Source organism: Channa argus, chromosome 14 (assembly GCF_033026475.1).
Source record: "Channa argus isolate prfri chromosome 14, Channa argus male v1.0, whole genome shotgun sequence".
Classification (NCBI taxonomy): Eukaryota; Metazoa; Chordata; class Actinopteri; order Anabantiformes; family Channidae; genus Channa; species Channa argus.
Window position 1 is genome coordinate 882900 of NC_090210.1, and position 16037 is coordinate 898936.

General features: G+C 37.2%; 1 protein-coding gene across 2 annotated transcripts in view; it reads right to left on the bottom strand.

Moving 5' to 3' along the window:
• Nucleotides 1-16037, bottom strand: part of b4galt2 (UDP-Gal:betaGlcNAc beta 1,4- galactosyltransferase, polypeptide 2) — a 149299-nt gene that overhangs the window by 33150 nt on the left and 100112 nt on the right. The gene's annotated exons all lie outside the window — the stretch shown is intronic.

Genomic DNA, 16037 nt, shown 5'->3' on the forward strand with positions numbered 1-16037 from the left:
ATGCCTTTGCATCCAAATATTACCAAAATTACTCTAATTCATGTTTAATTCATTAGTTTGTAACATTAATAAACAGGAAAAAGTACCTTTTGTACTTTACATCTTTGTCAGTCACTGGGTGTAACTATTTGGCAACAACACATCTCTATGTAAAACTACTGCTTTCAACTTGTAGTTTATTAGCAAAGTAAAAACTACACTTATATTCTAGCTCCAGGTTAAAAAAAAACACAAACATTTCCTTTAACATGTTGTCACCACCTAAACTAATACTGTCTACAGCATCACTCCACATCAGTATTTAATGTCTGCAGTACTGAACTGCTGGTCCGTATGTATCTCTGCACACAGTAAAAACTCATGTGGATCTGACTGCTGTGTCATTCACTGCATGGCGCAGGTTCAACATTTTGGCTAGGACAAATACGTTCTCGACAAGCAGCAGTGTAAGATAGTCAAGGTTAGTATATTTGACAGTTTGTACAAATGTAATAATGTACAAGGTACTGTTTATCACTTTCAGTGAAACCCTTGCACAACAGCTTGGCTTGGTAAAATCCAAGGTATTGTCAAGCTGATACTTCAGCTTGACAAGACCTTGGACAGTGAGGAAAAAGTGAACACTCTTTGGCAGACACTTTTCTGAAGTACATTGAAGGTCCTGGAAAAGTTTTTTTTTTTATTTTCATGGCAAAAATGCAGATGCAGTGATATCCCATTAAGGAGTAAGATAAAAATTCAGACCCTTTGTACTGTAGGAGTCATTTTTTCTTAGTACAAATGGCTTTAAGGCCAGTATATTTTTTCTAATCACTGTGCCATCAGCCACTGCAATGGCTGCAGCTCTAGTCGGGACACAGACTTCTATGTGAAAACACTAAAGGAAATGTGAATTTAATTACAAGAAAAAAAGACAATTTTAGCTGGAATGAGTGGTCGATCGATCTGACTGAGAAAATTAATAATGAGCTCTCGAAAGAACTAATTAACTAAAATCACGTGAGAGTCAAAATGGGAAACACTCCAATGTTCTAGTTTCTGAAATGCAAAAATTATTATTATTATTATGTGATAGTGAAATATAAAAAACAATTCAACACACAAGCTTTGGTTCAGGCATTTTACATTCCACATTTTTTAACAGAATGCTTGATTCTTTAAAAAATGATTAATTGATTATTTGATAATGAAATTAATGTGAGTTAGTTGAACAATTTTTAAAATGTGAATAGCCGAATAGGTGTGTTAAGAAGAAAAAATTAATTACTTGCAATACCTACTATATTTTACTAAAAAACATTGATACAGTATTGTAGCTACCTTTGATACAGTCATATTTAATTGCATATAGCTGTATCAATGGCTTTTGGCTTGTCCCTTCAGAGGTGTCCACAGAGTAACTTGTCCCACACGTTGATTTGGCATGAGGGATTCAAATCCATGGCCTTCTGCATCCCAACCCAGTGCGCTACCACCAATCTCCGCAATTGCATATAGCTGTATACAATACACGTTTATTCATTTATTGTAATATTATATATATATGTATGTTTTATTGTATTATGTATTACTATATAATATAGTAATACATAATACAATAATACATAATAACATTAGATATGCACATTTTCTCAGTTATCATGATGCTAATGTAGACTTTTTAACTAAATAAACCTATGTAGTAATGTTAGGTTCTTATGGGCAAACTCTAAGATGTGAGGGGCACCACATTACAAAATTACTTCTTTATGTTAATGAAACTTGAAGTGAAGTGTCAGTTCTTACAAAAGAAATCCCAGTTGGTTTAGAAAAAGGAACCAGTGCTGCACAGTTGCCACTGTCCCATATTCATTCACCATCAGGGAATACCAACCACTTTTGACACCACAGGGATCTCCAAGATGATAAATGTAGCTCAGTTGGTAAGGGTCAGTGGTTCGATCCCCGCTCCCGGCTACATGTCAAAGTGTCCCTGGGCAAGACACTGAATCCCAAGTTGCTCCCGTTGGGTCAGGTGAGCACCTTGCATGGCAGCCACTGCCATCGGTGTGTAAGTGTGTGTGTATGGGAATCAACATTGTAAAGCACTTAGGATAAAACTATATAGCACTATATAAGTAACTATTTACCATAAATGCATCTGTACTGGTGTATTATCATTTCAGACTGCCTGTGAATCAATTACAATGCATAATCCCCATTGTAAACCCACTAATACCTCAGATTTCAGAGAATGATCAGGTGACAAAAGTCCATTGTCAGAAATCCAGTGCATCCGTGTACCAGCTAAAGTCCAGACTTCTGCATTTAAACCATGAGTACCATCACTAGCCGTAAAACCCACGGTTACCACCTTCAATATGCCAAACAACAAATAGACATTGGCCTTTTGTTGGTCATATGTAGTCAAGAAAGCACAATTTGGCTGGTGTCATCCCAGAAACCAGCAGTGAGTAGAAAAATCTAAGAAATTTATAACCAATATTACATTTATACTAAAATGGTCTACATTGATTTTAGCAGTACTCCTCTTTTTCCAAATGTCTGTGTAGAAGCGGAAGCACCATTTTAACTCAAACTAAATCTTTACCTAAGCCCTTTTTCCTACAGTGACCAGACTTAGCTAGTTATTAAGAGTTAAAATTCTGAGGCTTTGAAGCTGTACTACTGACTAGATTAATCTGTGTCCAACATGACATTTAATGATCTCGACATCCTCTGTAGTCTCTTTTACCACCCGCCATTTTTACGACATGTAAATACTCAAGATGAGTATAAGTAAGGTATTTTTTGATTAATTTGCCATCCCTCTCTCAAACTTGTGTTAATCATAGATTTTATTTTAGGCATTGAACTAAAAGCTTATTTAAAAAAAAAACCTTCACAACAAGTGAACAAGTGCAACAAATGACTGACTTTTTTGTATAGCACTCGACTACCTAATTAAAACATGGCCATAGAGTATAAAGCTACAGTACATAAAGCCTTTATTATTATGGCTTAATCACAATTTATATCAAGTTCTTTTTTTTTTTTTGCCTTTCTCTTAACATTTTCATATTTCTGCAAAATCTTCCCCAACAAGTACCGTTTTTTTGTGCTCCAGGGTGCAATCAATATGTGCACAGTTTCAAATCTGGGGAAGAGTGAAATATGGTCCTGGCAGCAAAGATTGAAATTGATTAGGAAACATGTAGAGAACCATAAGATGCAGCAAGGATGAGTTACTTGAAGAGAGTATAGGAAATGATGGGAGGAGTGTCCACTGGGGAAGATGTAGTGGTTTGGATCCGTAATACAGAGGAGGCTTGATAGTGAGTGCGTGGAATGTAGCCGTGGTGAATCTCCATCCCTGATGTGAAAAGGAGTCCAAGATCCTTTTAGTGACACAAGAAGGAAGGGACCTTGAACAGAAAGTGACTTCAAAATAAAAGCCTTTTGGAGATGAAGATAGTGACATTTTCTTGAAAATGTTTGGCAATTTGCATGTCTGAGCTTGAGAGACAGAGTAAGTAATAAAATGAAAAGTCAAGCTGACTCACAGCAGAAAATCTGATGTGTTCTTTTTGTTTTCCTAACCTTATTAAGCATCATTGTGGCCACTGTTTATTCTTTTAATAAGATGTCTGTGTGTAAACCACCCAGCATCTTGACCTAATGGTGCTCTACATGTTTCCTAATCAATTTCAATTCAATTTAACTTTATTTATATAGTGCCAATGCACAACAAAGTCATCTCAAGTTACTTTACAGAATAAAGTCAAGACTATAAAGATGTATAGAGAAAACCCAATTCTCCCTTGAGCAAGCCCTAAGCAACAGAGAGGAAAAACTCCCTTTAATGGAAGATACCTCCAGCAGAACCAGGCTCAGGGTGGGCAGCCATCTTGCTTGACTGGTTGGGGTAAGTGGAAAGTGGAGAGAAAAAGGAACAGAGAAAGAAAAAAGCAACAAAAAAACATCAACAGCTTGGTAGGACCAGTAGCTGCAAACTGGAAAACACACAGCTCCAAAGCCAGGAACAGAGAGAGGGAGACAGAGAAGGAGAAAGATAACTACCAGAGAAAATGAACAAAGTTAATGTCATACAGCGGTTACAATTGTGGGATGAGAGGAGAGGACAGAGGGTCAGGTACAAAAGAATTTACAATAATAAAAAAAAGAATACTATAACTAACTATAAGTTCTATCAAAGAGGAAGGTTTTAAGCCTAGACTTAAAAGTAGAGAAGGTGTCTGCTTCCCAAGTCTGAACTGGGAGCTGGTTCCACAGGAGAGGAGCTTGATAGCTAAAGGCTCTGCCTCCCATTTTACCTTTGGAAACTCTGGGAGTCACAAATAGGCTTGCATTCTGAGATTAAAGTGGTCTACTCGGATGATAAAGAACTATGAAGTCTTTTATATATGATGGAGCTTGACGGTTTAGAGCTTTAAATGTAAGAAGCAGGGTTTCCAATTTTATTCTAGATTTAATGAGTAGTGCTAAATTTGCTAAATTAGTAGTACTTGACGCCAGGGTTATGCTATCTAGAGTAAAGTTATGGTTGGACAGCGTATTTCTGAGATTTTTAGGCCCAAATACTATGACTTCACTTTTATCTGAGTTTAAAAGTAATGATGATTGCTACACACTGAATTTTTGATGATATTTCTTCTGAGAATAAAGCTGGAAGAGGAAGGGGTCTTGAATAAATAAAGGAAGCCATATTTGTGCAATACATATCCTTGTCACACTTGTCAGTAAACTCATTAACACAAGGCTGAGGTTTACATGTATATGCATGATGTATTTAGTGCAGCCTGATCAAATATGAATAGAGCAGAAAAATCCTTGAAAGTTAAAAGAAAAAAAATTGTTAAATTGGAGTACCCTTTTTACATTTCACCCTGTCACAATATAATTTGTTGATTTGTCATATATTTAAACATCAATAATTTTACTGTCCCTTGTGAGGCAAACTGTGTGGGCAGTTTGTTCCAGTGCATTCAGGGTGAGAATTCATTTTTGAATAGAGCAGTTCCGGCCACACAAAATGTAGCATGCATATGCATGTAAACCTCAGCCTTGTGTTAATGAGTTTACTGTCATTTACTGTCATTTACTGTCAGTTTATTGTCATTATTTTATACAAATATTCTGCATTTCTCGCATAATTTATTTAGAAATGTTCCTCCAAGCTGTCTCACCCTGACTTACCCTGGGGATACTCTTTAAATAAATATAGGCCAGGACTGTGTCAACAATCATCTTTGTGCAGGAATTCACATTTATAAACTTGTCCAAAATGAAAAATCTTGTTCAGAGCCACTGATGGTATGTGCATTCAACCAGGATAACAAAGCAGCGTGTATCAAGTGAATCTCTTGTTTACAACAGAAAAGATCTTTTGCATGTCAACATTTGTTGATTATCACATACAATCACATTTTGACCTGGATTCCAACAAATTGTGAAGTACAAACTGTGGTATGTGGTACCACAGTTTTTCTTATTAACTTACTATTGTTGTGAAGTCTTGTGAACCTATACACATGATTCTGCAGTATTTTATGGGGGTAGTGTAACCATTTTTTAAAAACAAGTTCAAATGGCAAATGCAAAAGAAAACAAAAATTATTTACACATCAAGCAGACAAGAAGCCATATTTCCTGCACTGGACAAATGTCCAATATTTATATTGTTTTTTCATTTGTTTCATTCTCCACTGACACATGGAGGGAATATCTGGTTGTTTGAGGGCTAAATGCTCCACTGTGTCCAACAGCTAGTCCCTAATGTTGTCTGTCACTGTACAGTGGGTTTATTAGAACATTTCATACTGAAAATGGATGCAGCCAAAACAGTAAAGGCTGTAAAATCCAAAAATTAGCCTAAAGACACTAAAATGCACCATAGAACTGATGGGAACTGCCCATTGTTAATAAAGATTTGATTACAGCTTTAAAAGTACAGTTTTAAAAAGAAAGATATTTACCTATGCAAAGTTTTACATCAGCACAGATGGACGAAGATGTTACAGTTTGAACAGCACACTTCTGACTGGAAAACCACTGGTGTGCATCATTGATTGCCTGGAAAAATATGGGTGGGGTAATTGAATGGAAAGCACTTATCATCTACATCAAGGTTACTAGTTACTCCACAGGAGCAGCTCGGTGGTTGACAGCAGGAAGCTGTGGTTCTAATGCTCCCTGTATTGGGTTTGACAGATCCCTGCCATTTGTGAGCATGAAAAAGGTCACTGTAGAAAGACCTTTAGTCAATCGTGATGGGAAAGGTCTCAAAACAAAATAGGCTCTAGGTGTGAAATGATACCAACAGTGATACATATTCCAATAACATATAAAAATGCCTCCAACTGTCTCTCAAAGCCTTTGATGATGAGAACTGGACCATCTGGAGCTGGTTAACATCTTCAGTGAAATTGATAAATAACCAGATCAGGATAAAACAGGATAAAACTGAAAAATAAATAAATAAATACCACTGCCATCAGAAATATTCATGCTGCTGATTTCTCAGCAGTCTTAAAAGCCCAATATGCTCTTGAAACTTTTTCAAAAGGGCTTCCTGAGCCTTAGAAATCCCTGTGCACACACACCCGTCGAATGTGATTGAAAGTGTCTGCTTTCAGAATTTTTAAAACCAAGCAAAGCAAAGATCTTTAAATTTTGCTAACACTGTTACCAAAACTGCACATTTTTAGGGAAACAGACACAACTTCCAACAATATTTCTGCTCACTGCAAGGAATTCACATTACACTGAATTCCCTGCATTTTTTGTTTTAAAACTCGTTTTAAAATTACTATGTTTTCATCACAATTAAAAGGGCATGCTGTTAAGCCCTGCTGAAATAACAAAAATGTGGAAGGTGATGCTGATTCTAAAACCTATGCACATTTTACCACTTTGATCCAGGTTGTCACAGTCTCCTGCTTCATTTTCTGTTCCCGTCTTTTATTTTGTAGTCCCTCTGCCTGATTTCCCACTCCAGAGTTTATTCTGGCAACTTCACCACTCGTCACCACTCCTGACTGTTTTCACCTGTTCCTCTGCCTATTAATACTAACCTCACGCCACAACACTCTGCCAGGTCTCTCTGCATGACCTCAGTGAACCTTCCAGCCAGTCACTACATTGTGTTTGGATCTTGATAACCTATTTTTCTGTCTACTATCACCTGCCTGAGATCTGCCTGAGCCTGTTGCTAAACCTGTTTGTGTATAACCTGCCTGCTAATTTGCTAACCTGCCTGCTTAGCTATCTGCCTATTACCTACCTCATAAATGGGTAACCCATACCTCCAGACTCTTCCCGGATTCCTTCCCCATGCATTATGTGTCATAAGTCCACACTACTTATTTGCTGAATTGCTTATATGACCTTGGAAGATTGGACTGTTGTTTGGGTAAAGAAAATATTTGGATTTTGAACCATGTATAAGACCTTGAACTGATACATGATAATTTACATGAATTTCTGGAGCTTACACATTGGATATTTGAACTGTGATAAATTGTATGCTTCCACTACTGACCTGTTTTTCCATGCAACAATTATATTCACTTGTACCTTGAATTCATGTAATAAAAATAACAGCACTCACCAGCAACCTGCCACTCATTTTCGGTACACCACAATCCTGTTCTTAACTTAGTCCTTCCATTTGTCTGGCTCCCGATCCTTTCAACTGTTCCTTCTACTAAACTTAACATTTGCTTTCCATCTTCTGTTGTCTACACCTACAATCTTCGGTCTTCCTCCCTATTGCTCAGGATACATCTATAGTGAAATCATACTCTCCAACTTGAAGACCACCATTAAAACCATTCAGTTTTTATCACCAATAAAGATTATTTTCCTCTGTCCTATACTTCTGAGTCATAATCCCAAACTATCACACAGGGTGATGAAAGGGCAGCTTTTGCTCTTACTCTGCGTGTTAATTATAATTTATCATGTCAATTGTTCTCCTCTTATTGCTGTTGGGTTTCATTCCAACAATACATCTGGCACGGATTTTTCTAAAATAGATTAGTGCACAATATGCTAGAAAATAGTAAAAATTCCTCACATTATTTCCTGAAGCAATAGTTCACCCAAACCAGCAAAAAAATGTTGAGTTATCACTGTAAACTGAATATTTTAAAATAGAAAAAAACAGTAACATAGATCAATCAAAATGTAGAAAAGAGATGAAGAGCAATTGTATTTATTAGTTACCTTATGAAAATTTGTGACGATGTGCTCAGCCATCCATTCTTAATAAAAGATGATCTTTTCATTCCACCACCAGGAGGCTCATCATAGCTTGATTAGATACTGCAGTCACCCATGCACACACTGGGTTAGGTATACCTAATTCATAACCTTACAGTCTTCAATCATATTCATAGCAGCGTGTTTCCTGCTTTATGAAAGCTTGGCACACAGCACAAAGACTGAAGAGGAATGAGTATGACAGAGCTGGCAAGGGGCCAGAATAACTAATTTGCTGTAATGACTTTCTGGCGGTTTGGACATAGAGGAGCTCCCACTTAAAGCAAAAGGCTGAGCCACGATGGCCAATTCAATTACTATTCCAGCTCAGTCTAGTCAATAGCTGAAGATCAGGGCAAACATCAACATGACAGCTGCTTCTCTGCTGCACTGAAACAATGAAGCAAGTAATTCGATGTGAGTAAATAAGTTCATGGCAAGACGTTTATTATTGCAGATATATAGACCGAGATGTCCTTATGGAAATAACAAGTGAATCTCCAGTACAGTCCACCATAATCATTTTTTCTGGTTATTGTGTGGAGGAATCATCACTAAATTAAAATGTTGGAAGAAATGATATTGTACTGTTCTGACACACAGAATGTTCAAAATGGGATTAAGAAATCAGAATTATTTTGCCCTCTATATGACATACTATACAGTACATTAAATGCAATTTTGTTCCTAATTAAAGGTTATAGTAGCTTGAAATCTTCACAGAAAAGGCTAAATGGTAAAATGGTAAATGTTCTGCACTTATATAGCACTTTTCTACCTTTTGGCACTCAAAGTGCTTTACACTGCTTCTTATTCACCCAGTCACACTCACAATCACACACACACTCACACACCGATGGGGGAGCTGCTATGCAGCTGGCCAACACTCACTGGGAGCAACTAAGTTGGGGTTCAGTTTCTTGCTCAAGGACACTTTGACATGTGACTGGAGGAGCCGGGTATTGAACCAACAACTGCGAGATTGGTGGACAACCGCTCTACCTTCCTGCCACAGTCACCCCACTGTACTGGCTACTGTACAGTGCTTAACTTTTTCAACATTTTGTTATGTTACAGCCTTATTTAAAAATGGATAAAATCCAATATTTTCCTTAAGAATTCTACAAACATTACCCCACAATGACAACGTAAAAGAAGTTTGTTTGAAATCTATTAATCTATAATCTTAATCTATACATTTATTAAAAAGAAAAAACGTATTTTCAGATCTCTCCAGAGATTTTCAAATCGGGTTCAAATCTGGGCTCTGGCTGCGCTACTCAAGGACATTCACAGAGTTGTCCCACAGCCACTTCTTTGTTATCTTGGCTGTGTGCTTAGGGTCATTGTCCTGAAAAACAAACCATCATCCCAGGCTGAGGTCCAGAGTATTCTGGAACAGGTTTTCATCAAGCATGTCTCTGTACATTGCTGCATTCATCTTTCCCCGCACTGCATGATGCTGCCACCACCATGCTTTACTTTAGGGATGGTATTTGGCAGTCGGTGGGCATTGCCTGGTTTCCTCCAGACATGATGCTTGGCATTCAGGCCAAAGAGTTCAATGTTTTTTGCATCAGACCAGAGAATTTTGTTTCTCATGGTCTGAGAGTCCTTCAGGCAGCCTATCATGTGCCTTTTACTGAGGAGTGGTTTCTGTCTGGCCACTCTGCCATACAGCCCTTTGAATTTGGTCTATTTTGGAATAAGGCTGTAACATAACAAAATGAGGAAAAAGTTAAATGAATACTTAAATGAATGAATACAACTGTCGATATTTACAGATGTTTTACTGTTCTGTAGTGGCCTGTGTCCTGTTTGCTGCAGTGAGATGCTGGGGCTGCAGCCACTGTGACCAACAGGAATAATACAAATTTTAATCATGAATACAGATATCTTATCTGATATCTTATCTCTTACTTTAACTGTTTTCAGATAGTTGTAGTAGTTGTAAAATCCACCTTAATATAACAGGTGGTTTTGGTGCTTCTGGTGAAGTCAGACTCACAGCACACGTAGCAATTAAGAGATGTTTGCTACTAAAAGCTCTTGAGTTTTTGATATTTCTACTTGATTGGTAGGTTCTGTAGCTTCTTAGATATATTTGCTGCTGCAAAGAAAATAGACTGAAACATCCAGATCCCCAGAAATACAGTATTCATATGGTTATATGGATAGCAGCACTCTTATATGACAGCATAAGTTAGAGAGAGCAAAAAGAAAGACTAGCATTGATATATGGCAACAGATGGCAAAAAATAATGGATCGGAGAAATAAAAAAGAAAGACAGAACAGGAGACTGATGGACATGAATAAAAGGAGATGGGGAGAGAAAAACACAGAAAAGATACTGATGATGATAATGACAGAGTAGGTGCCAAGAGAAATGACAGCAAAGGTTAGAGCTGCCCTATAGGAGTTGGCCAGCATGTGTAACTCAGAGAAAAAGCAGACACATCCAGAAAACAAAACACACAGACCTACACAAACACACACACACACACACACAGAACCTGCCACCTGCCATGTGCAGACAGAACAACTTCTCATGCCAAAGGAGAGCATCAGGGAGGTAAAGGGCAAAGAATCAAACCCATCTGACATTTGGACAAATAAAGGGCCAGATGGTTGCTGTGGTTTGTTGCTTTGACCTGCTGTGCCAGACCCACATTTGCAAACATATGGGGCTCTGGATGTGTCAAAAACAACTGTGATGTTGTAAAAACCTGAAGAGAAGCACTCTCTAGAGGGAGACAAGTCTCTCAATTTCTCTCTCTCCCAGACATCATAATCTTCACGTGCATCATCATATTCAACCTCTCCAGCATCAAGGGCACACACACACACTCAAACTGTCCCAGTTGGAAACTATATTTCTCCAAACCACCCATAGTGCAGCTTTAGACTTCAGGCTCTGAGCACCTCAGACTCAAAACATTAAGCTTAAAATGGCCTAAAAAGTCAGGATAAAACGTATACACAATGAAAATAGGTTATATATTTACAAAGGGAATGCAGACTCGGTGTAGCAACCGCTTGTTTTATTATAAACAAGCTTGAACTTAAGAAACTGATAACAGCAATCGCAAGAATAGGCTAAATAACAAAACACAGTTGTTGTAGAAAATACATAAATTGTGGATGTACTGGGTGTAGCTGTTTCCAGGCCATTTTCACTAAATGCACTAAAAAACCAGAATAAAGAAATCTAAATTGTTTCAAATGTTGGAGAAAATGTTTTGGCTGAGGTAGAAATTTTGGCATGAAAAAAATGAGATGGCCATAAAAAGTTAGGTCTATAAAATGCCAGTAAACAGTGGAAAAAACTAAATTACAGTGTCAGAGAAAAAAGGCAAAGGCATCAAAACAATTACATTAAAACTATGAACATACTTGCAATGCTTTGATTATTATTTTTCCAAAATCTAAGCTGAAATTTACTTCAAACTCATCCTATGCTTCTCTTGACCCTTTGTGGACTCTCTTACTCTCCTGTTCCCACCTCCTCTTCAGGTCAGATAATAAGCAAAAACACACAAAATGTTATGTTCTGCATGTCCCACAAACCTACAGCTCAATACAGTAACATGACTCATCCTTCCCAATTTCCCATCAGGAGCAATATGGGACACCATCTGCCTCGCCCTAATAATGACAGAGACTTCTCCAATTTCCCCATCACTTTGAGATATTGCCTGGGTGTGTGTGAGTGTGTGTGTGTTTAAACTCAAGCAAATGAAGAATGAGTAATTCCCCGTCGCAATGAATGAATCCGGAAACATTTCACTAGTATATAGACTAATAGACAGCAATAAGACAAGCTAATAATGTTATCACGATTCTTTTACTGACACTTCATTTCTGGGAGTGAAAGCTCAACACATACTATGTTGTAGCCACAAAAAAACCTCACAAATCACAGCATTTATGTTCAGTTGTCTGGTTTTAGAAGTCCACACAGTTCAAGACATTAACACTGAGCGGAGAGGAGATGGCTTGTACTTATTTTTTGTCAACGCGTCTCAGGAAACTCTTCCCAGACTTGATAGGAAGCAGAAACATACCCAAGACCTGACCTGACATGCACATGAGCTTGTAGAAACTCAAAATATCCTTTCAATCAGATGCAAAATTAAGTTGTTTGTGTCTCTAGCTGCTTGAAAAATGTAAAATCTCTTTTCAGCTCTTCAGTCTTTACTCTGAAAAACGCCTGTTTCTTTAGCTTCTACAAAATCAGCTAGTCTGCTGCTAACTTTTTGTGCTGTCTGCTGGTTTGATGCTTCACAACACCAACGTGACCCTGTACACAATAGACTCTGTTATTTAATGCACTTTTTATCTAAAATTAATCCTTATTGCTGTAAGATAGGGAGATATGTAAGATTTTAGGTCTTTGTTCATCATCTTGTGGGATTCTGTCCTTATTGTTCTGGGGGGAGGGTGATCCAACAATGAGAAATCATCAGGGAATCACAACTGTGAATAAACTAACACATAAAAAAAGTATTATTTTCCCCTTTTTTAATATGTTCCTTCCATTTTAGTTTTTTCTTTCAAACTTGGCTGTGCTAATTTTGGGCTAACACTGTTGTGGGTGAATTATAAGGGTATAAGGACAAGTATCAGGGTCTAATCAATGGTTTATTAATTAGAATGTTGGTGGATGGGAGATACATGGAAATCATTGGGATTGTCAAGGCTTTTGGTACCATGGCTGCAGTGTAATGTGGTATGAAAAATCAGCTCTAATTAAAGAATTTGCAGTAAGTCATAATTCAAATACAACTCTGAAAGACTTTCACAATGTGATCTGCTGAGAGGTTTATGCTACTAAATATTATTCACAGCCATGTACCCGTGGGGTCAACAGTATGGTTGCTCTGCATCATTGTAGATAAATTGTATCTAAAATTGTATGTTATCTCTTTTAAGTGAATTATGTGCCATATATTAACTCAATGTCTATGGAAGACCAAAAAGGTCACAAATGTAGTTTGAATGGAGCCCAAGCTGGAGAAACTGCTTAGCTAAGAATTGCTTATGACATATGGTGCATAGATGCTGAATGATAAAGTTTTCTACACAGTACAGACTTAGTTGAATATTTAAATTTATCACAGTTGTTTTCCACCAGCCAACTGTACTTTTTTGGCCATTTTGGTAACTTATACGGACACAAGGTTGCTCTAAGTCATCTTTATTCACTTCATACCCTGCGAGGTGAACTGTATTAGCTGTAAATTGTTGTTGGACCATAATTCTCGGCTCAACCAACTAGATCAAGGTAAAACCAAAGCTTCACACCCTAAAAGATCAGTTGAATAACTTTAGCACAGATACAGTGTGTTGCAGTCAGTGCCTTAACCTCCCTGGTCACCAGGTGCCCTTTTATTCTCTTTGATACAAACCTACATCAGCTTTAGAGCCTTAACAGAACAGAATGTGCCATGCTTTGGTGCTTAGAACAGTTTGCTGTTAGAAATACCATCATCACAAATTCAAACTGTTTTTCTAGTAATAAATCAAAGAGAGGAAGCAGAGACAGAGACTTAGACAAATATTGTTGGCGGCAGTAAAAAAAAATTTCATTAACTTTTATTCATAATATTTTCCCCCTTGGCATCTTTATTTTTATACCTGACATAAGCCTTGGAACTGCAGGAAAAACTTGGAAAAACATCTGATTCTACTTCTATCGTCTTTCATGCAGATATTTTAACTCACAAAACAAACTTAAAATTTATTTAACGCATAACATAAGCAGAGATGTCCACCGTTGCAGTTTGCAGTTTGATAATAACAGACAGCATGAATCATCAGTCTTAAAACTATACTGGTTTCTGACAGCAATATTTATTTTCCAGTACACTAATTGTACCATAATCCTCCTCCACTTAATATGTTGTACTGTATCAACATGTTTAGTTCATTTGATTGCACTCACGTCTCTTTGAAGTATCTTAATGCAGTCAATAAGTATGCAGACTTACACTACTCATATCAAAACACACCCACTACAGTTTAAACACTTCCTAAGCAGTCATTTTAACAGATTTTCCATTTCTTACATGCTCAGAGAAATCTGGATGTTTTTCTTAAACTGTATACCATCACCACATTGCATCCTGCTATTAGGATGCTTTTATTTATTGATGGAGATGATGACAATCAACCTTTACATTTGGCACATCATCAAAAAAAGCAAAGATGAGAGAGAATCAAGATGGCTGATTTGGTGTGAAGGATAATAAATTAATTGGCAATGATGTTTTTACCCAGGGAGGCAGAACCAGAACAAGGACAGCAACTCTTTAAAGATGTTTGGATGGTTTAAAACCATCAATAAACTTAAAACAAGCTCCAAGTTTATACTATAAGAAAGTTTCAAATTAAAGATACTTAACTGAAAGCTAAAATTGTTTCAGGGAGAAGAGGTGTGTTCTGGGAATAACTATTTATACCAAATAACTTGACACACAACCTTAGTCAAAAATATATAAATATATTGTGATGATGTCATTTAAACTTGATTCTGTAATGGCAGTTAAGAGCTAATTAATAAGCAAATTGTTGAAATTATTATAAACAGTTTTACGATTAAATGAATCTATGAAACTGTTATAATCAATATGACAGCAAAATTCTTCAAAAAACAATATAAAAATGTTCTTTTTCTAAATTTCCATTTTATATGCCTGAAAATAAGTGACTTCAAATAATCAACAGTGTTCAGAATTGACGGGCTTTTGAGAGAAAACCACTCACAGGAGCTATACGGCACAACAACAAGCACTTTTATGAAAATGGGGGTCTTCTCTGAGAGGTCAGAGACTTATTAAATGCTTTTTTAAAAGCACATTACTGTGTTAGAAGATTAAGCCAAAAAAAAAAGTCATCATCATTGTTACTTATTTCAAAAACAAAATAAATATTTCTGGTCAGCCACACTGCTCCTTAAATATTGCTCTGCTTTAACAGCAATAATAAATTAGCTCTCATTGGCTCATCATTGTGTGCGGAGACAAAAATAAGGAATGAGTACAGGTTTAAATCAACATCTTTCCATCAGTTTCTTAACACAAACCAATTTCTGCAGGCTGGTGGTGTTTGACTGTGTTATATTGTGCAGGTGTTGATGACGCTGTGTCCAACCCTCGCAGATGGAAGAAGGCATAGGCAAAGCCATCCTGCATGTTGGCAGCACCACATGTTGCTGTGTGAGCTTCACCTTTACTCATGGACAGATAATCAACCTGCGTGAGAGTTTAATCTCAGATGGGGATATATTTTTGTCCTTGACAGGTGGGCACATCTCCTCTGTCTTGGACTGATATGCTGTTGGGAGGGGAGTGCCCCCTTCTGATCTGATCAATTTGAGATGATCCATTCTGGACCGACTAATCTTTTCTTCTTTAGCTATGACTCCCCACGAGAGGATGGGATTGTTTTGGCTGGCAGTTGCAATTGGTGGGTGAAATTTTCCTGGGGTTTTTCTCAGTAAACTCAGTAACTCCTGCTGTCAGCACCAGTTTACAGACCCGGTGGATGACATTGTGTTGGAAGCAACTGTTACCCATGCAGGGTAGAATGAAAAGACTAGGAAAGAAGTTACAGGATGTACTAAATGAGAAATGAATAAAGGAGAAACATTCAGAGAACATATACAGATTATTCATAAAATGACAGAGGTTCTCAATATTTTACTTTAACTTTTACATATTGTGAATGTGCCTCAGAATATATATAGCATTTGTGATTAAACTTTACAAGGTAT